Source organism: Coptis chinensis, chromosome 7 (assembly GCF_015680905.1).
Source record: "Coptis chinensis isolate HL-2020 chromosome 7, ASM1568090v1, whole genome shotgun sequence".
Taxonomy (NCBI): Eukaryota; Viridiplantae; Streptophyta; class Magnoliopsida; order Ranunculales; family Ranunculaceae; genus Coptis; species Coptis chinensis.
Window position 1 is genome coordinate 87,428,972 of NC_141462.1, and position 21,514 is coordinate 87,450,485.

At 35.4% G+C, this 21,514-nt stretch overlaps 1 pseudogene across 1 annotated transcript; it reads left to right on the forward strand.

Moving 5' to 3' along the window:
- Positions 1-5,289: 5,289 nt before the first annotated feature.
- On the forward strand, positions 5,290-5,981 carry LOC147489678 (histone H2B.3 pseudogene; annotated as a pseudogene). Its single transcript, XR_015201506.1, has one exon. The product of XR_015201506.1 is annotated as a histone H2B.3 pseudogene (transcript).
- The last annotated feature ends 15,533 nt before the right edge of the window (positions 5,982-21,514 follow it).

Below are 21,514 nucleotides of genomic sequence, written 5' to 3' on the forward strand. Positions count from 1 at the left end.
GGTTCCAATTCAAATTGCTAGTCAAATTCAGGGGACTGAAAGTCTGTCAGTTGGGGATTCAAGTATTGAAGTTTGAAATAGTTTGTGCGTGTTCTCTGTGGGCGATTAAAGTGGTGCTTCTGTGGGAGTTTTTTTTGGTAAAGAACAGCGTTTACCAGATAAAATTACATATCACTTCTTTGTAGTCGGTACAGGTACAGATCATCCTCTTTTTAAGCTGGTCTTGGTCCTTGCTGTTTGGAGACACCTTGGGTTTGGATTACGGAATTTGCATTTCCAGGATTCTAGAGTAGAGTGGTGGCTGCTGTTTCTCTAATATTTTCTGATGTTGGTGGTAATATTGTGGTGAGGTCTGTGTGGTTGTTTTAATAGACTGTTTGGTGGGGTTCTTAATTTCTTCTGTTGGATGGTTCAGTTGGATAGTTCAGTATTTGGAATAGGACAGGAGCATACTGAGTTTTTAGTTATATTTCCTCTATCTCCATGATTACAGCATGGAACTGCCGAGGTATGGGTTCCCACTCGGCAATTCAATCTCTAACAGACTTGATTCGAGTAAGTCAACCGGATGTGATTTGCTTGGCGGAAACTATGGTCCAAGAAAAAAAAAATGGAGATGGTTCGCAAAAGGATTAAGTTCGGGGGTCAATGTATTGTTCCATTAATGGGTAAGAAGGGCGGATTGGCTATCTTTTTGAAGGATGGTGTGCGCTTAGACATTTTAGGTGCTACTTCTAATCATATATCAGTCAAAATCACCGCTTATCCTTCGCATTGTGATTGGTTTTTCTCATTCGCTTTATGGTGAACCCCGTTTCCTCTAGGAGAAAGAGAGTATGGGATGAATTGAGAGATATGGCCACCCTCATTCCGGGACCTTGGCTTTTGTTCGGTGATTTTAATGCCATATCGTCACCGACCGAAAGATTGGGGAAATGGTCATCTAAGTCGAGCATGATTGAATTCAATGATATGATTAGCGACTTGGGGCTCATTGATTTGGGATATAGAGGCTCTAATTACACCCGGTCTAACCATCGCTTGTTTGGGGATCATATCCTTGAACGCTTAGACCGAAAAATCGGTAAATCTTGGGATCGGTTTGAATTATTTCCCCATGCCTCGATCTGAGAATATCCCTATTACCTCTTCCGATCATTTATACCTCTCTATTAATCTAATCGGCACCCTGACAAACTCAAAGAAACCTTTTCGCTTTTTGATATGTGGACCATGGACCCTACTTGCAAGGCCACAATAGACTTAGCTTGGAAAGAGAAATCAGTTGGTTCTCCTGCTTTAAATGTCCATTATAAGATGAAGAACACAAGTACCAAGTTGCAGAAATGGAATGTGGAAGTGTTTGGGATTATCACGCAGCCAGATAAAAAGGTTCTAAGGAGTTGGAGCTTGTTTGCTCTGGTAATATGAATGATGCAGCGAACTATTACAAAGCGGAAGAACTGACGCAGCAACTCCAAAAGTTACTAGAAAAAGAAGAAAGTTTTTGGCAACAAAAGGCAGGATTCAATTGGATTAAAGAAGGAGGCAGAAACACACGATTTTTTCATCTTTCCACTGTTTATAGGCGAAGGAAGAATAAGATAGAAAGACTGAAAGATGATGCAGGGATTTGGCATACTGACGAAAAAGCGGTGGGTGCAAATGTTAATGACTATTTTCGAACTATTTTTACTTCTGATAAACCTCTTCCAAATGTAGACCTTCTTAACCTTTTCAAACCTTGTATCACTCCCCATGAAAATCTTAATCTCACTGAAGCCCCTACTGATGCAGAGATTTGGAACACTGTGAAAAGTATGGGAACTCTTAAGGCCCCTGGTCCGGATGGATTTCAAGGGGTTTTTTTTCAAAAGTATTGGGATATTATTAGGGAAGATATCAACAATGCAGTCAAATATTTCTTCACCTTTGCAACCTTAACCCCTTGCATTAATGAGTCTTTCATTACCTTGATACCTAAAATTCCTAACCCAGACCATATATCGAAATTCAGACCTATCAGTTTATGTAACTTCACCTATAAGATTTGTTCAAAAATCCTTGCTACTCGACTCAAATCTCACCTACATAAATTTATCTCCCCGCTTCAAGGTGCCTTTGTGAAAGGCAGATCTATAGGTGATAATATAGGGTTAGCTAGTGAAGTCCCCGCATAACATGAAGAGGATGAAGAAACAAAACGAGGGGTTGGATGGTCAAAAACTCGATATGGCAAAAGCTTTTGACAGGGGTAGAGTGGTGCTTTGTGGATCGATTATGGGCAAGTTAGGCTTCTCAAAGAAAATGGAGGAGATTAATCCAAAGAATGTATTAGCACAAGATCATATAATGTGTTATTAAATGGTACCCCGCTTGATAAGGTTTATCCTGAGAGGGGTATTCGGCAGGGAGACCCTCTTTCTCCATACCTTTACATTCTAGTTGCTGAAGCTTTCTCCAGACTACTAGCTCAAGCTGAAGATGAAAAGATTCTAACGGGCATAAAAATAAGGAGGAATGCACCAGGGATAAGCCATCTTTTCTATGCTGACGACTCTATAATATTCTGTAAAGCTAATCTAGCAGAATCTGCAAAGATGAAGGAAATAGTGAAGACTTATTGTTGTGCCTCTGGCCAAAAGGTAAATTTTGAAAAATCTAGAGCCTATTTTAGTGGAAATGTTCATCCAAGACACAAGAAAATGCTCATGAAAAGATGGAAGGTCAGAGGTTTTGATGAAAAGGAAATGTATCTTGGCACTTCGTTCTTTTGGGTCCTAAGAAGAAGAGTGTTGATTTTGAATATCCGGTTGAAAGAGTTCAAAGAAAAATTACGGGGTGGAAGGCTAAAGTCTTGTCCCAAGCGAGGGACTACACTTGTTAAATCAAGAGCTCAAGCAATTCCAATTTATGCCATGAGTACTTACAAGTTGCCTTGTAAAATCACCGACAAGGTGGACCAAATCTGCAGGAATTTTTGGTGGAATGGGACCGACACCGCCCAACTCATATCACACTCGAAGTTGGGAACGGTTATGCAAAAGCAAAGATACCGGTGGCCTTGGGTTCCGCAGCCAGCCAGAGATATGAACAAGGCACTCATCGCCAGCATTTGTTGGCGACTAATTAAAGATGAGCTTTTCGAAATGGTCGCGAATTGTTAAAAAGTATTTACCCCAATTGGTGGAATATGACGGAGATGAAGGTGTTGCCTAAGGGTACTTCTTATTTTTTCGTGAGGTATAGTCGAACCATGAAAGATTTCAAGGAGGGTTATCCGTGGAGAATTGGAAATGGATCAAAGGTGTCTATATATCATGATCCCCGGCTTACACATCTTTCTAAACCCATCTTGCTTAAAGATTACCTCGAACCTAACCCATCTATAGCCGGCTCTTACGGTAAGTCATCTTATCAACCCTCTCCCATTCATGGAACCAAAATCGATTGGGAGAATTGTTTCCCGATCCAATCAAGAACTCCATAAACCTTATTATCATCGGACCAAGCCTTATCATCGACCAAATCATATGGCCGCATCCAAAATGGCAAGTTATCACCAAAACTGCTTATAGGTTTCTTACTAAGCAAGATGAGTTGGTGACTAATTCTTCCTTCAATCCTAAGGTGCTCAAGAAGCTGTGGAAACTTAAAGTTGCTGCTAATACTCAGTTATTTCTCTGGAAATTGTATATGGGGGTTGCCATCCGGGATATTCGGATAAACACAAGTTCAAGGGAGATGTTTCATGTATACTCGCAACAAGGCAATCAAAACAAATTGAGCACTTATTTTTCAAATGTGAGTGGACTAAACGAGTATGGTATGTCTCTGAATCCATGATACATGTTGATCTTCATAGCGATTGGTCTGTCAGAGAGTGGCTACAAGAATTCATTGGCTGGTCTGAGAGCACGGAAGAATATTTAAGAAGAAGAGGTATTTATAGCCTCCTATTGTTGTACCAGATCTGGGAGAGTCGCAACAAGGCAAAGATGGAACATCATGAACCAAAGGTGAATAGAATGCTACACAATACAATTCTCAGAAGTACAAAATGTGAAGTAGCTTATGCAAGACTTAATTCCGATATCAATAATAGCCAGTTACTTGGCTCACTGAATGAGGAAACTAGAATTCGGATTCCGCCTTCGCCCCCTTGGTATAAGCTGAATTTTGATGGTGCTTTCGACAAGAATACGGGTCGCGGAGCTGCTGGGGCCATTTGTCGTTCTGGAGATGGGAGCATCCAAGGACTGCATACAAGCCGTTTTCTTCTTGCCGAGGACGCCTTGAAGCAGAGTACATAGGAGCGAGATAGCCGCTGCGATCGGCAATCTGAGATGGGTCTACAACACGCCATTTTCGGGGTGACCGCAGAAGTGTTATGCTAGTACTAGTCGATAATTCTCCGCAGCAGATGTAGGTTGGAAAGTTTCTTCCATTGTATATCATATTAAAACTCTAGTTCGCGGGGATTAGTGAATTTAAGTTTTGTTGGATCGGCTTTAACCGGGAATAGGTTGGCACATGAGATTGCTTCTGGGCTATAAAAGGAGCCTCATGGACTCAACTTCCCCATAGTATTTCCAACTCAGAATCGATATTACTATGTTCTAATATATAGATATGGTGGTGGTTATCGAAAAAAAAAAAAAAAAAAAAAAAAAAAATAGTGAACCCACCCCACCGCCCACCCCTAGATGGGAATTACTAATTACGCTAAATACACAAAAAAAAAAAAAATTTTTTTTTTTTTTGTGTGTGTATTTAGCCATGGGGCACAAAAAAAAATCAAATTGGATTGACCGTGTTTTTTTTGGGGGAAGGGAAGGAGTCACAAAAAAAAATTGAGAGAAATCCTAATTGCCTCATCTATGGGGATTTTAATACTTGTTAACCTAGGAATTATTTAGGCCTTTGGGAAATTGAATATCCATAGAATATTGCGAAGATGGGCTCACTGAATCCGTACACAGCACTGTCAGCAGTTGCTCCCAAAACATAAAAGCCCAAATAAAAAATCCGACTTGTAAAGCCCATTAAACCATCAAACTGAATCGACGGTTGTTCCTAGTGCCAGGTCATCAATCCCAGACAAATGTTATGAATCAATAGGAGTGGAGCAAGTGACACCCTAACTTTACACAATATATCCACACCGTCAAAACAGTCCCAATTCACTATTTTTAATCTCGCGGTTGAAACAGATGCCAGCTCACTGATCCATGTGATTGTTAACAACCAATCATACGTACTTTGCTTTTGTATAAATACGAGACCGCACACACCAAGTATTCCATCCACATCTTGCAAAAAATTCCCAATACTCAAGTCTAAAATTTTCATTCCAATGGCCCCCAGAGCAGAGAAGAAGCCCGCAGAGAAGAAACCAGCAGCAGAGAAACCCACTGAAGAGAAGAAGGCTGAAAAGGCTCCAGCAGAGAAGAAGCCCAAAGCCGGGAAGAAACTGCCCAAGGAAGCCGGTGGAGCCGCATCTGCAGACAAGAAGAAGAAGAGGTCAAAGAAGAGTGTGGAGACTTACAAGATCTACATCTTCAAGGTTCTCAAACAAGTCCACCCTGATATCGGTATCTCCAGCAAGGCAATGGGTATCATGAACAGTTTCATTAATGATATCTTTGAGAAGCTGGCTCAGGAATCTTCAAGGCTCGCAAGGTACAACAAGAAGCCCACCATCACTTCTCGGGAGATTCAGACTGCGGTTCGTCTCGTTCTTCCTGGTGAATTGGCTAAGCATGCTGTCTCTGAGGGCACCAAGGCGGTTACTAAGTTTACTAGTTCTTGAATAAAAATACTGTTTGTTTAATTGGTTGGTTGTTCCTAAATTTGCGTTTCTGTTTTGTTGACTTAGTTGGAATAAAATTTGATCCGACTCCAATGTATGTTTTCCTTTTCTATGGCCTCGTATTTGTATTTGACGTAGGAATGATTAATTGGACCTGAACTCTTTAACCTAGGATGACTTGGTACAAGTTTATTTAAAACTTGATCATCATTAGCATTGTTTTTGTTGCCATCATGAATCATGATCATTGACATACGTATTCACCTTGTTCCAGGGTGGCACTGAACATCTTTCCTGCCATAAAGTTGAAAATGAATAAATGAAAAAACCATACCTTTTGCAGAGACTTGAACTGGTATCCTGGTGACTGGTGCCCACTCAGATCTCTCACCCCTTCCCAATCACCTTAGTATCTGTAAAAATCTTAGGTCGGCGGAACCAGATCAGCCTTCACCACTGGGTCTTTCTTCTCTCCTGGTTTGTGGATTCAAGAGCCTTGGGGAAGCTTGTCTGTTGAAGGTTGCAGAAGTGATTGAGTGTGAATGTGAAGGGCGGCCAATTGCCAGCCAAGTCTCTTACTTGATTATGAAACTTGTGAAGGAGCTGATCGTACCAAGTAAGTCATTTTTTTGATTAACTCTTTGTACTGTTCTTTGTTACTGTTAGTAAAAGGAATCACTTGTGGACTTGTGGCCAATGTTTTGTTAGTGATGTTTTTGTTCTCTATGAACTTAATTGTAATTCTATATGTTGGCCGTTGTATTTGTACTGACGTTTTGTTTATAATTTTTGTATGATATGTTGTTTTCTTATCAACTAGTTAGTTCCTGCCTTCCAAAAAAAAAAATAGTTAGTTCCTTCATTTTGGTGTTCTCTGGATACTAAATCCCCAGTTCTAACATCACATTGTATTCCTGGATTTCTTAAGAGTAATTATTTGTGCTAGTTTGATAGTATTATTGCTAATTGTTGGAGAAGTTGTAAATTGTATGAGGAATACTGTAATAGACTGTCATCAGCATTGTCGTTTATGTCATCTTGAATCTTGATCATTATGTAGTGAAGGTCAGAGACATATGTATGCCCACCCTTGTTTCAGGGTGGGCAACCCTCCCTAATGCTAATCTAGGCAGTTTCGAAGCTGTCTTTCCAACTCTTGTGTAGAAAACGAAAATGAGAATAGATGAAAGAACCATGCCATTTCCGGAGAGATTTGATCCTCTGTCGCAGTGCCCTGCTAATCCACTTTGGTCTCTCAGTACTTCCTAATCATCTCAATATATCTATAACCGGCTTAGTTCTGGAATCAGAGCAGGGTTTTCTACTGTAGTGAGATATCCCCTAGTGGTTTCAAACCTTGAAGCTTGTACTTTACCAGTTACATAGTTCCCTTTGATCTCTGGCGGGTTCTAGAACCTTAGGGAAAGCTTGTCTGTAGAAGGTTGTAGTATGAGACTGGATGAAATTGGAGGTTAAATATCCAACCCTATCCTTAGGAAAGTATTATCCCTTTATGGCTCCTGCAGGAGTATACTTTCATCATTTCATAGTGGAACAGTTAACCTTGGTTACTTTGATAAATGGTTACAGGCAGTACACTGTCACAGTGGAACAGTTAACCTTTGCTGAAATTTGTAAAAAGAGTGATTGGAACATGTGAACTTAATCCGTAATTTCATGTTGTGGGATCGTCTATGCCAGGAACAGGGGTTTTTAACACTTGAAGTTACACATCTGATTAAAGTTTTTTGTTTTTCATTCAAATTTTTTAGATTGTTTGAGATTTGTTGTGGATTGTGTCACTAAGCTATTGCCACGTTGCCTGACTTCAGTATATTGTCATTGTTTATGTGAAACTTTCAGTAGTTGTCTCAGTGTGCTACCCCTACCTGCAGGTCAGGTAGTGTTTTGTCAGTCAAAGGGTGCTGTGATGCAATTTTTCCCCCATTAATAACCGTTGTTTTACATATTTGATTGCATCGGAGTGGTGTTGTTATGCATTCTTCCTCTTGATTTTTTATATGCAAGTCTGATTGTCATTCTTGTCCTTGGTTAATGACTTTGTATGATTTGATACTGTTAGTAGCATGTAGATCTGGGGAGGGTCCCAAGCGTAGCCTTGTTTTGTTAGTGCCTCTCTCACTAAAGGCAGGAGCATAAGGTTTGTTGCTGTGTGTGCTTGTAGGTTTTTGTTTTTAGTTTTTATTTCCCTTTTGAAAATTCCCATAGATCCACCTACAGACCTGACATTTGTTAATCCAAACAATATTTGAAAAAAGGAGGCAACCCAAACACTTCCAGGATACTGGAAGGTCGCAGAAAGGGTATACAATTCGATATAGTAAGAAAGATTAGAAGCCTTGATAGGCTTGGCACAACCAACTGCCCAGAGCAGGCGTAAGTCTATATGCACTAAATTGCTCAGCTCGCTCATTCGAACCCAAAGAAATGCAGGAAGAACGAAAAAACTCTGTAAACGTAGCAGGTTGCAAAGTGTAATGTAGGGTCATCAGAACCTGAACTCCTATATTGGATGGAACACCGAGTCCCTTTGGTTGAAGAGCTGTGCATCTCTTAGCTCTGATCCATGCTCCTACCAGAACTCTCACCTCAAACCAAACATGGATATTTTTTTTTCGATAAAATTAATTGACAACTAAACATGAATATATATCCTTATCTTTATCTTTACTCTGTAAAGAGAACTCCTCGAGTAACAGTAGATTTTGGGTGATTGAATTTTTGTTTTCCAATTTTACCCCTAACTGTTTTCACTTATTTCAGCTATTATCAAAACAAAAATATTCTTAGATATATATTATAGCTATACCCTTTTGGCTCTATTTTTCAAGGCCTTACAGAGTCTCCAATTTTTTCTAAACTCTAATACTAATTATGGAAAAAAAAAAAAAATCCAAATCTTTAGATATATATTATAGTTATACCTTCACCAATCTATTTTTTGGAGCACTTTAGAGACTCTAATTTTTTCTAAATTCTATTACTAATTATAAAATAGTAGGATATAAATAAATAAACAATCTCATTTAGAGTTTCACAGAATGTCCAACTTTTTCTAAAACATATAACTAATTACGGAAAAAAAAAACTAAATTGCAAAAAATAATATTTTCAACCAAAAACGATTTTCCTAAAATCCTTACGCTACAAAAAATAATTTCTACACTAATCTCAGACGAAATTTAACATAACAAAGTTTCTTTTTAGAAAATGATAATGAAACAATGAAAGAACGAATGAAAAAATGAATTTAGTTGCTTGAACATTTACTTTATGCATTTGTTAACCACATATGTAACTGGAAAAAAAAAAAAAAAAAAAAAAAAAAAAAACTAATCATAAAATAAGTAATAATATACACCAAAAACAAATAAAATTGTATTGCATGCAATATATATATAGTGCATAACAAATAAAGTTGAATCAATTTGAGGTGTAAAATTTGGTCATAGTTAAAGATTTAAAAAACCACATGCCACAATAATTACGATATATTCTAATTAAATTTATGAATTTTATAATTTCCAATTTTAGTGGAATAACGAGATTTAGTTAAAACGGATGTTGGCTTAAATAAATTATATAACTATTGATTTAGTTAAAATAGACGTTGGGCTTAAATAAATTATATACCAAACCAAACCAAACCAAAACAAATTACATGTGGAAAATTAAATTATATAAAAAATAACATCACAAAATATATAATAGCAATTGGAAAAAAAAACCCCCAATAATAACAAATATTTTCAACTATATATAATAATGCATGAAACTAACGTCCAAATAACAATTACCGAAACATAAAACTAGATGCAAATGCATTGAACTAACCTCAAATAATATTTAACATGAAATCGGAAATGGATGCACATGCAAACATTAAACTAATAAACTAATCTTAAAAATTAATTAATGGACAATCGAATATTGATACAACCGCATTAAACTAACCTCAAAAAATAATTAACGGAAAATCAAAACTTGGATGCAAATACATCAAACTAACACCAACAAATAATTGTCGGAAATTGGAACCTGGATGCAAATGCATTGAACTAACCCTCGAGATTAAATTATCTGAAATCGAAATTAGGATGCAACCAGATTGAACTAACCTAAAAAAATAATTAAATTGCAAAAAGCAATATTTTCAACAAAAAACGATTTTCCTAAAACCCTTACGCCACAAAGAATAGTTTACACACTAATCTCAGGCGAAGTTTAAAATAACAAAGTTTCTTTCTAGAAAATGCTAATGAAACTACGAAAGAACAAATGAAAAAAATGAATTGAGTTGCTTGAACATTTACTTTATGCATTTGTTAACAACACATGTGACTGGGAAAAAAGGAAAAAAAAAGTAAACTAATCATAAAATAAGTAATAGTGTACACCAAAAACAAATAAAATTGTATTGTATGCACTATATATATGGGTCTAACAAATAAAGTTGAATCAATTTGAGGTGTAAAATTTAGTCATAGTTAAAGATTTCAAAAACCACAGGCCACAATAATTACGACATATTCTAATTAAATTTATGAATTTTATAATTTCCAATTTTAGCAGAATAATGAGATTCAGTTAAAACGGATGTTGGCTTAAATAATTTATATAACTATTGATTTAGTTAAAGTAGATGTTGGGCTTAAATAAATTATATATCAAACCAAACCAAAACAAATTACATATGGAAAATTAAATTATACAAAAATAACATCACAAAATATATAATAACAACTGGAAAAAAAAACCACCAATAATAACAAATATTTTCAAATATATATAATACTGCATGAAACTAACGTCAAAGAACAATTAATGAGAAACATAAAATTAGATGCAAATACATTGAACTAACCTCAAATAATATTTAACGGGAAATCGGAAATTGGATGCACATGCAAGCATTAAACTAACCTCAAAGAATAAATAACGGGAAATCAAAACTTGAATGCACATACATCAAACTAACACTAACAAATAATTATCGGGAAATTGGAAACTAGATGCAAATGCATTGAACTAACTCTCAAAGATTAAATTACCAGGAAATCGGAAACTGGATGCAACTGTATTGAACTAACCTAACAAAAATAACTATAAATTGGAAACATGATGCAAATGCGTGAAACTAATCTTTACAAATAATTAACGGGAAATTGAAAACTGGATGCAACTACACCAAACTAATTTCAAAAAATAAATTTGATACAAATGCATTGAACTAACCTCAAGAAATAATTAACGGAAAATCAGAAATTGGATGCAAATTCATTGAACTAACCTCAAATAATAATTAACGGAAAATCAGAAACTAGATGCAAATACAACCTCATCGAATAATAAACGAGAAATCGGAAACTGGCCGGATGCAAATGTATTAAACTAATCTAAAAAAATAATTAACGAAAAATCGGAAACTAGATGCAAATGCATTTAATTGAGCTCGAAGAATAATTAGCAGTAAATTGAAAATTGGATGCAAATGCATTAAACTACAACAAAAAATAATTAAGAAGAAATCGGAAACTGGATGCAACTGCATTGAACTAACCTCAAAAAATAAATAACAGAAAATAAGAAATTAGATGCAAATGCATTGAACTAACCTCAAAATATAGTTGTGTTATATGTTGTGGGAATGTCTCGATAAGTATAGTTTTGCATTTAAAACGGTGTTTATCTAATCTTTTTTCGTATAATTGGGAACACCTTGCTATTCAAGTAGCTTCAATATGAACTTTATCTTATTAGACAATTTCATAAAACTTCAATCAAACTTCTATTATTAAACAACAAATGAAGTTGAAGGGTTTTATCAATGGCGAGTTTTTTTTTTAATAGAGAGTACGTGAGGTTTTCATGTTATAAGAAATTTGGATGAGTGAGCAATATAATATCTGTATATAATAGTTATGCATATATAGTTGAATATATTTTTCAGAATAATTAATATGATAGGACCCGTTCGTAGATAATCTTTGAAGATCTCACATAGTGAGTCAGGTATATAATTTAAAGAATAATTAACGGAAAATCGGAAACTGGATAATGTTTGATGATCCAATATAGTAAATCAAGCATAATTTATTTTTATGTCATGTTTGCAAGGACACTACATATGGATAAGTAGAAAGTTGGTATTACACACCACATTGGATAATTAAAAGAAAATCGAAAACTGAATTCAAATACATTGAACTGAGCTCAAAGAGTAATTAACGGAAAATTAAAAACTTTATGCAAATGCAATAAACTAAACTAAAAAAATAATTAATTAGAAATTGGAAACTGGATGCAACTGTATTAAACTAACGTCAGAGAATAACTAATGAGAAATTAGAAATTGGATGCAAATACTTGAAAAATATTTAACAGTAAATCGGAAACGGTATACAAAAATGCATCAAACAAACCTCAAATAATAATTAACGATGAATTAGAAACTGGATGCAAATGTATTGAACTAACCTCAAAATATAATTAACAAGAAATCAAAAACCAAATGCAACTGCATTGAACTAGCCTCATAGAATAGTTGACGGGAAATCAGAAACTACATGCAAATACATTAAAATAACCTCAAAGAATAGTTAACGGGAAATCAGAAATCGGATGAAATTGCATCGAACTAATTAAAATCTCAAAGCATAAATAATCATAAATCATAAACTAGATGCAGATGTATTTAACTAACTTTAAAGAGTTACAAATGAAAAATCAAAAGTTGTATGCAAATATAATGAACTAATCTAAAGACTAATTAACGAATATAGAAACATAAAAAAATGGATGCAAATGCACTGAACTAATCTCAATGAATAATTAACGAGAAATCATAAATTTGATGCAACTGCATTGAACAAACCTCAAAAAATAATTAATGGGAAATCGAAAACTTGCTGCAAATGCATTAAACTAATCTCAAAAAATAATTAATGGAAAATCAGAAATTGGATGCAACTGCATTGAACTAACCTCAAAGAATAATTAACGGAAAATAGAAAACTGGATGTAAATGCATTAAACTAAAATCATATATTAACTAACAGGCTGGGAAATCAGAAATTGGATGCAATATCCTTGATGAATATTTTACGGAAAATCAGAAACTAGATGCAAATGCATTAAAATAACTTTAAAGAATAATTAACTAGAAATCGAAAACCGGATGTAACTACATCGAACTACCCTCAAAGCATAAATAACTGGAAATTGATTGGAAACTAGATGCGAACTAACTTCGAAAAGTAATTAACGGAAAATCAGAATTTGGATGTAGATGTATTAAACTAACCTTAAAGAGTAATTAACGGAAAATTGGAACCTCAATGCAAATGCAATTAACTAATCTCAAAGAGTCATTAACGAAACATTGAGAACTAGATGGAACTGCACTGAATTAATTTTAATGAATAACTAACGGAAAATCGTAAACTTGGTGCAACTGCACTAAACTAACCTCAAATAATAATTAATGGGAAATCAAAAATTTGATACAACTACATTGAATTAACCTCAAAGAATAATTAATGGAAAATCGGAAACTAGATCCAACTACATACATTGAACTAGCCTAAAAGAATAATTAACGTAAAATTAGAAACTTGATGCAAATGCATTGAAATAACCTCGAAATATAGTTGTATTATATATAAGGAGAATATAATATCTCGACAAGTATAGTTTTGCATTTTAAGTAGTACTTATTATAAATATTTTATTATGATTGAGAATGTCTTGATATTTAAGTAGCTTCAATATCATCTTTGCCACATTGAGCATTCTCACAAAATTTCAATCAAACTTCTATTATTAAACATAACAACCAAAATAAATCGACGGGTTTTACCAAGATTTGGTGCTTTCGTTTGATAGAGAGTGGTGCAAAAAATTTAAACAAGTGATTAATATAATTTTCATATCTCATAGCTATGAATAGTTGCTAATATTTTTTAAAATAATTTAATATAACGACACCCGTTTGTAGGACGGGTTCGAAAGCTAGTGTAGTAACTGATAGCGTGAAGGGTTAAAACAAACATTAGATACCCCCACTAAAGAGAGATTCACAAGTCAGATAATTTCTATACCGAAACTGCCCCTGGTACTTTTCAATTATTTCATTAATATATAAACAAAATAACGTAATAAGTGAGATAAAAGATGGGTACAAACGTGTTTACTCTCTCTCTCTCTCTCTCTCTCCTCAATATCTTAAATCTTTTTTTTTTCTCTATCTCTTAATCTCTATCTCCTCATCTTCTCTCAATATCTCTTTCTATTTCTATTTATTCTTTATCTTCCATATCTCACATCTCTTTCACAGTTTCACTCTCACATCCAAAATTTCAAAAGTTCTAGATTGAAATTTTGGATGAAATTTTGATATATTCTAAAATTTGAAATTTACATTATTTTACACCACAAATTCAATATATTTACATTTGTGAACATTTATATTTTGAATTGGAATTTTGGGATCGGTTTAATTTTATAAACGCGATTTGGTTCGGGTTCCGATTATTTATATTTGAACTTTTTGGTTTAATTGAGCTTTCATCTACGATCTCTTTGGGAGTGATTGTATATTTCAAATTTAACTTTTAATCGAATTGAGCTATCATTTATGCAATTATGCATTATACTGTCTATGCATGATTCAACTTTTATATTTCCTCTCCTTTACATATGTTCACATGCAAAATAGCAAAATTGTATAGTAGATAATTATATGTAACAATCTTTGTACGTATGAACATGCAACTCACGATAAATTTCATGCTCATCGAGCGTGCCCAAAAGACTAGTAAACATATAAAGTAGCCGTCCTTAGTTATGAGCGTAGCTAATAATAGTGTTCCTTAGTATTGTTTAATGAACAGTCAAATAAAGTAACTGGTAGGAAACCTAGCTAGGCTTTCATCCAAACCTGTATCTGCGGTGGTCTTCCACTGAAGTGATCCTTTAGCAAGGTCTCAAAGACAGAAGAAGACTTGGGGATTAAGTGTCTGAAATGCATGGTCAGCATGGAAAAACTTTTAGCAAAAAAAAGGGGTTTGATCAACTATTCTGGCCATAATCATAGCTAATAGTACGTAGACATTTTTGTGCACCATTTTAGCTTATGTATTTTAATCAACTATTCCTAAAGATAATCCACACGTTCTATACCTACATATATAACATTCAAATAACCGTCATGCGTGTATTTTGTAATATACTGTCCACGGACATTGTTATTGAAATCTATATAACATTTGGGCCGGTTTTGGAGAATTAAAATTAATAAAATTAAATATTTATGAAGCTTATATGATGATGGTGAAGAAGATATGTTTTTACTGATTTCCAAACTCAAGATGCTATAACTTTTGATTTGCGATGAACTTTATGTTTTTAGAATGCTCTTGATGACACCTTTCAAAAGAAAAATGGTGCTTTGTAGGCGAGTTAAATTGTGTCGAACCGAAAGCATCGTCTTTGTAGGAGATGAGAGAAAAAAAATATCTATAGGAAATCGTTGGATGTAGAGGCTCTGATACCATAAAGGTTTATATAAAGATGGTTTCAAACCACTTAAGTTTTCAGTGGTGTTCTATGTTATATTAATAAACTGTACATGATAAGTCTCTTGGGAATTACAAGATAAGAGTACACTTAAAATACAAGTAAGATTGAGAGATATTTTAGGAGATAAGGTTATGGAGTCTCATCTCCTATCTGTTCCTTGAATATGAGGATATTTAAGGAGATAAGGTTATGGAGTCTCATCTCCTATGTTCCTTGATATGAGGTGATTTGGTTAGGCTATCATGTCATTGCTTTCTTCCTCTACTAGTTTCATTGTTTTACTTAAGGAAAAGCGGAACTATTGTTCCGGGGAAGAGACCCAACCTTACTACATGTGCATGTTGAGTTCCAGTCCCATAAGCTTGATAGCTAACTATTTAGCCACCGAACTGAAATGAACTGCCAGATTGACCAAGTGAGAAAACACTTAGAAAGCGCTTCTGCTCCTGGGTATTGATTTCTTCCTGTATAGCATCTCTCCAGCAAGAATGATTGGAGGCTTCAGCAAATGATTTAGGTTCATGAGAAGATTGAACTGACATGATGTAAGCTCGATCTTTTGGGGAAAACGATATAGTTGAGTTGATCAAAATCTTCACACTGTGTTTATGTTCAAAGCGTATCTACCAAAACCAATCGGAGAGTGTTTGATAATATGGACTGAACCACGAAGTGACTGCCTACGTATCCTCTTTCAGGAATCAAGTCTGCTGTAGTTCTTTATGGGGCTGAATAACATACTAAGTGGGGGAAGAAGAGATGACCAGAAGTCCGCCTCCAAAGAACTGCCTTTATATCTTGGCCATTAGGGATCCTTTTCTCCATTCCCATGTTTACTATATATAGTGATTTATGGAAGGCCCTAGAATAAGGTTTCTTTGGCTACCAAGAAACCATTCTCTCGCTAGGGTTTTCCTCTTTTTTTGTCAAAATAGGATCAACATCGTTATCACATAGAAGGAGACATAGTTGGACTAGGTTTCCATAATAAGCCTTTAGACCTAGAAGTCTGCTCTAACTGGAACACCTATTCTAAACACGTCCAAGAGTCATTCTAATACTAAAATACAGCTGTACAAGTTCGTCATCCAGTTCTGGACCAATTCCTGAACTGATTAGTCAATCTAAAAGAACTGTCCTGAACTCGTAGGAATTGACCAGAATTGACCAAATTAGTTCTAGGACTATTATCTTATACTATATTCCCTTTCTAATAACGATCCTTCGGTGTAATCTCACTCTATCACGTGTCTGAAGTTACCCGTACGGTCATGAGTATTGTAGCCACAGGTGGATGCATAGAGGAGCGCCAGGGGTTTTGAAGGCACCCTTATTGTCGCTAGTGGTGTAGCCACAGGTCACTGCTAGTCTAATGTATTTTAGGTATGTGACATACATCACTCGGTTTCTTGTGGTTTATATAGTTATTACATTTGTGGGTTATGGAAACAGTTTATGTAATTATTACACATTTATGGGTTGTGAATCTTATGCAAAGTGTGTGTCTTCTAAACCGAATGCAATGAAGGTAGGTTTGTTAGTAATTCGCCAAACTGAGAAAAAAAACTTGGGAGCAACATGTGTCTCTATACGCCTAATTAAGTGTAGAACTGATATTGAGATCTTATTATTATACATTCCTTTTGCTCTCCCCAATTTTTAAAACAAGTACGTTTTTACCATTGGTACAAAACTTTGTTTCTCAGTGGCAGGTAGGTTTGCTTGCTGCTATTCATAGAGATTGACTTTCTTCGCTGTATCTGGGATCAGATCATAGTAGGTAAAGTTTGCATTATCAATTCTGACGTACAATCTTTGTTTCAGTTACCAACGGCGCAACTAGAAAATGCATTGAACAGAACTGCTGCACTGAAACCTCCCTTGATTGCTCATGCTACCCAGCCAAATATAAGATCTGCTCTACCCAGGTTTTTGCACAAACTAAGACAATATCTGCCTGTATTGCTCATGAGTCATGACCAGCTTCTGATAATTAGTATTTGTATGTTGCATAAGTCTACACTGGTGATTTAGGGATTGCATCTGATTCTCAAGCTTCAAATCAGGCACAACCAACTCCTACTCACACTGCAGAGAGTAGCACCTCTGGCACTGAGGTGACGAAAGAGAAAACTAAAGAATCATCAACTACTAGCTGAAGCAAGTAAAAATATGATGGCGGAACAGATGTAAACCTCTTATTATGCTTTCAGATATAGCTGGTTCTGTGTTTAATGAAAGAGGACAGAAGGCTCATCATGGATTAGATTAGCTGGTGGACCTAGACTCCTAGAGCAACGACTGGAAAGACAATGTCTGGTTAAAGATGCTCTTTATTTGGTGCTTCAGTAAATCAACCTACCGTATTGAGGGCTGCAGCATGCAGTAGAGCTGAAGAAAATCCGCAGATGAACCAATTGTGGCTACCAGTGACATAATTCGAAGGGGAATTGTATTTAAGGGTAAGTACTGAAGATTTGGTACGAAATGTACAGTAAGAATAAGTGAATGGTTTGTTCGATTAGACGCCATGCATGAATGGTTGAACAACATCTAGCCCAGTAACTGTAACCATAGTTCGTGATTCCGAACGAAACTCCGGAATTCCGTCCGGAATTTCGGTTTTCCAAAAAATCAAAATTCCAAATATAAAGTCGAAATTTCTGAATTTAGAATGAATTTGAAATTCCGAATGTGATAGAGTCGAAATTTAATGGATTTCGGTTTTTGGATTTATCGAATTCCCATAATTCCGAAATCCCAAACTATGACTGTAACCTTGTAGGATGTGTTAGAAAAATGGATTTGCACAAATCTATTGAGATATGAATGAATAATTTGTTTCTCAAGTTATCCCACTTGAAATGAAATGGATTTATCTTGAAACAGTACGTAAAGTGAGAAAAACCCTTTCGAAAGGGTGCACTGGTTCGAAATAGTGCATTATGCCAAAATGTGCGACATTTTTGAAATGTGCACTGGTTCGAAACAGTGCATCATGCCGAAAAGGTATGACCTTTCGAAATAGGTACTGGTTCGAAACAATATTTTATGCCGAAATGGTGTGTCCTTTCGAAACATGTGACTTTTCAAAGAGTTGCTTATTTTTTCCCAAGAGTCACTGTGTTGTTTCGAAGAGGCACCACTCACCTATAAATAGTAGATGAATTTGGAGAGAAAGATACACCAGATCACACAGAGTTCTGATCTTTCTCTTCTCTCCCTGTTCTTAGTCAAATACTATGTTGTGTTCGCTGATTCTATAGAGTTGAAGTGTTACCTTTCTATAGAAGGAAATCCGTTCTAACTTGGGAGACTATAACACCCCGTCTTTTATTTGCTTTTCCTATAATAATAATAGTAATAATAATAATAATAATAATAATAATAATGAAATAGATAAAACAGATATATGATAACTATCAGCTTAGGGATAAAAGTCCCGTAAGTAAGTAGATAAGTTTCAACCCTTGTTTTTAAAGTGGTTTTTTTTAAAACTAAAGAAAAAAAGGGTGTTTTTCAATGTAGAAGTTTCGAAAAAAAACACAAATGAGAGTTTTAGGAAAAAAAAGATAGTTTTACTGAAAAGGTTTTGAACTAGAAAGATTGTCTTTTCGCGCGACAGTCGACGTCGGTCTTTCGGGGTTTCGCTTTCGGGAAGCTGTTCGGTTTTAAAATAGTGAGTAGTCTGAAGATATATTTTTTATATTTGTTTATGCTAATCATATCAGTAATACTGTTTCCATATTTGAGATATTGTAAACCCTGTTAATGGTGCCGGCTGTTAGATACAAAATTTAGCAGTACGACAGTATGTAAAACTCTGATGAATTGGAGAATTTAAACTGTCAAAGTCTTGACACCGGTTGTTACTGGCATCAACCTCAGAACCCAAAATGTCTTATTCTTTGTTGTGTTTGACTGATTGTTTTGTTAGAAATTTTGGTTGTGATGTTATATTATTAGTTGGTATTTGATTGTTGGTGTTTGATTGTGCGCTAGAGAGTGAAGTTGAAGCTTGGGAATAGGGCGTTAATGGAGGTCGAAAATATAGATCCAGTTTGAGGGAGAAAGTTGGGGAATCAATGAATTGGGTTTATGGTATGAATTAAAGTAGTAGGGGTTTTGTTGTAGGTTAATTTCGGTTAGTTGGAGAGTTGATTTCGTAGTGATTGGGTTGTTGAAGCTCCAGAGGAGCCATTAATGGCGTCGATCTCGATTTACCCAGTATAAGGGAATCACGATTTGTTAGTATAGGTATGTAGGGGTTTGCACAAGGAACCAAACCGCTATGTTAACTAGTGGTGGCTAGCGGTGGCTGGTGGTGGTTGAATGGTGGTGGATGCGCTGGACAAGTTGTGAGGAAGGAGATGAACAGTAAATTTCGATTTGGGCTTGGGCCAAATCGTGGGTGGGCTTATGTGTTTTAAATTTTCGATTTTTATTTTTTAGACTTAAGTTTAGACTATGGGTCTTAGGCTTTGGGCTTTTGGGGTTAGAGGAGTTTTAGGTCCGGGTTGACCGGGTGGTTGATCGGACTATTAAGTGAGTTGACTTTGATCATTGACCAGGGTTGACTTTGACTAGTTGACCCAAATTTGACTTTTACCTCGGATTATGCATGATTCGGTCTATTAGGATAGGTCTAGGACTATTAGCATGCTTGACTTTAGGATAAGACCTTTCTAAATATACTTGTGTACATGTATTTACTACTCTGTGATATTTCAATCTTTTATGATACATAACGTTATGACACTTATACATCCATGAAATTAATAACGCGTAAACCAAAAATACATGAATCAAGATACTAATTTGTTCTCTAAAATAATATATGCAATAAAGTTCAATAAAGTGTAAACAAATTTACCGCACCCTTTTAGAACTCTCCACGCCTCAAGTTTTGGAATTGAGTTTTATGACTGCTGATGTCATATATTAGGTGGGCATTTATTGAATGTGCCATAAATGGCCTGTTAGCGTTATATAGGGGTATTCATTGAATGTACCATGAATGACCCGGGTATTCATTGAATGTGCCATGAATGACCAGATTGTTTGGACTGCCCTAAAGAGGAACTAAGATATTCGCCTTGCGGGTTAGTTATATTCCTTGAGTGTACGGGAATGTAGGGTTGGGTATTCCTTGAATGTGGCGGGAATGACCCAGGGCATTCATTGAATGTGCCATGAATGGCCCGTTAGGGATATGATAGGTATTCCTTGAATGTGGCGGGAATAACCTAAGGTATTCATTGAATGTGCCATGAATGACCTGAGTTTTGTGCCCAAAGAGGATGTGAAATATGTGTATGAAAGCCCAGAGGTGGCTATGATATGGTGGTATTCGGTGGGAAAGAGGCACACAGGAATGTGTGATTTGGCAAATGTGTGGAGTGCAAATCGTGGAGTAGGTACTAAAGGGTGGGTGTATAAGAAAAGTAATTGATTAATTGATAAGAGAAATTGATTTGATTATGCGAGTGTGTTTGGACTTACTTTTGAATACCTATAAGATATCTACATATGTTATATACAAGTTCTAACTTTCTTTTGCAGGAGTGTATGACTTAATATAATATTTTGTGCAGGGACGCGGTCCTACCTTTATACAGTAGTAGATATTGGTAAGTTTTAATTAAATTATTTAGATATTAAAACGAGTTATTAGAATGATAATATAATGGAAGTTTTGCTTGGGAAGAAACTATGCCGGTTGAGCTGACGGAACTACCTGTCTTCCAAGCTGAGAATAATTAGGTTATGCTAGATTTAAAGTGTTAGTTGGGATAAGTAAAGATTGGATATGTTTATATGTGGTTAGTCTATTCATACCCATAGCTAGTAAATTCGTGGACGGCAAAAGTTCGATATGTCAATTATTCGCCTAAGATTCGAAATTTTCAACAATAATACTTTTAAATATTCGGTCCAATAAAACGCTAACGGTAAAAATATGATAAAGTTGATAATAATATATTTTTTAAAATTCGCTATATATTTTACATTTAAAATTTTGATATAAAGTATATAACGTTAGTTTTTACAATTTTATTCATGAAAAAATAATACAAATGTCATTTTATTCGGAACCTATGT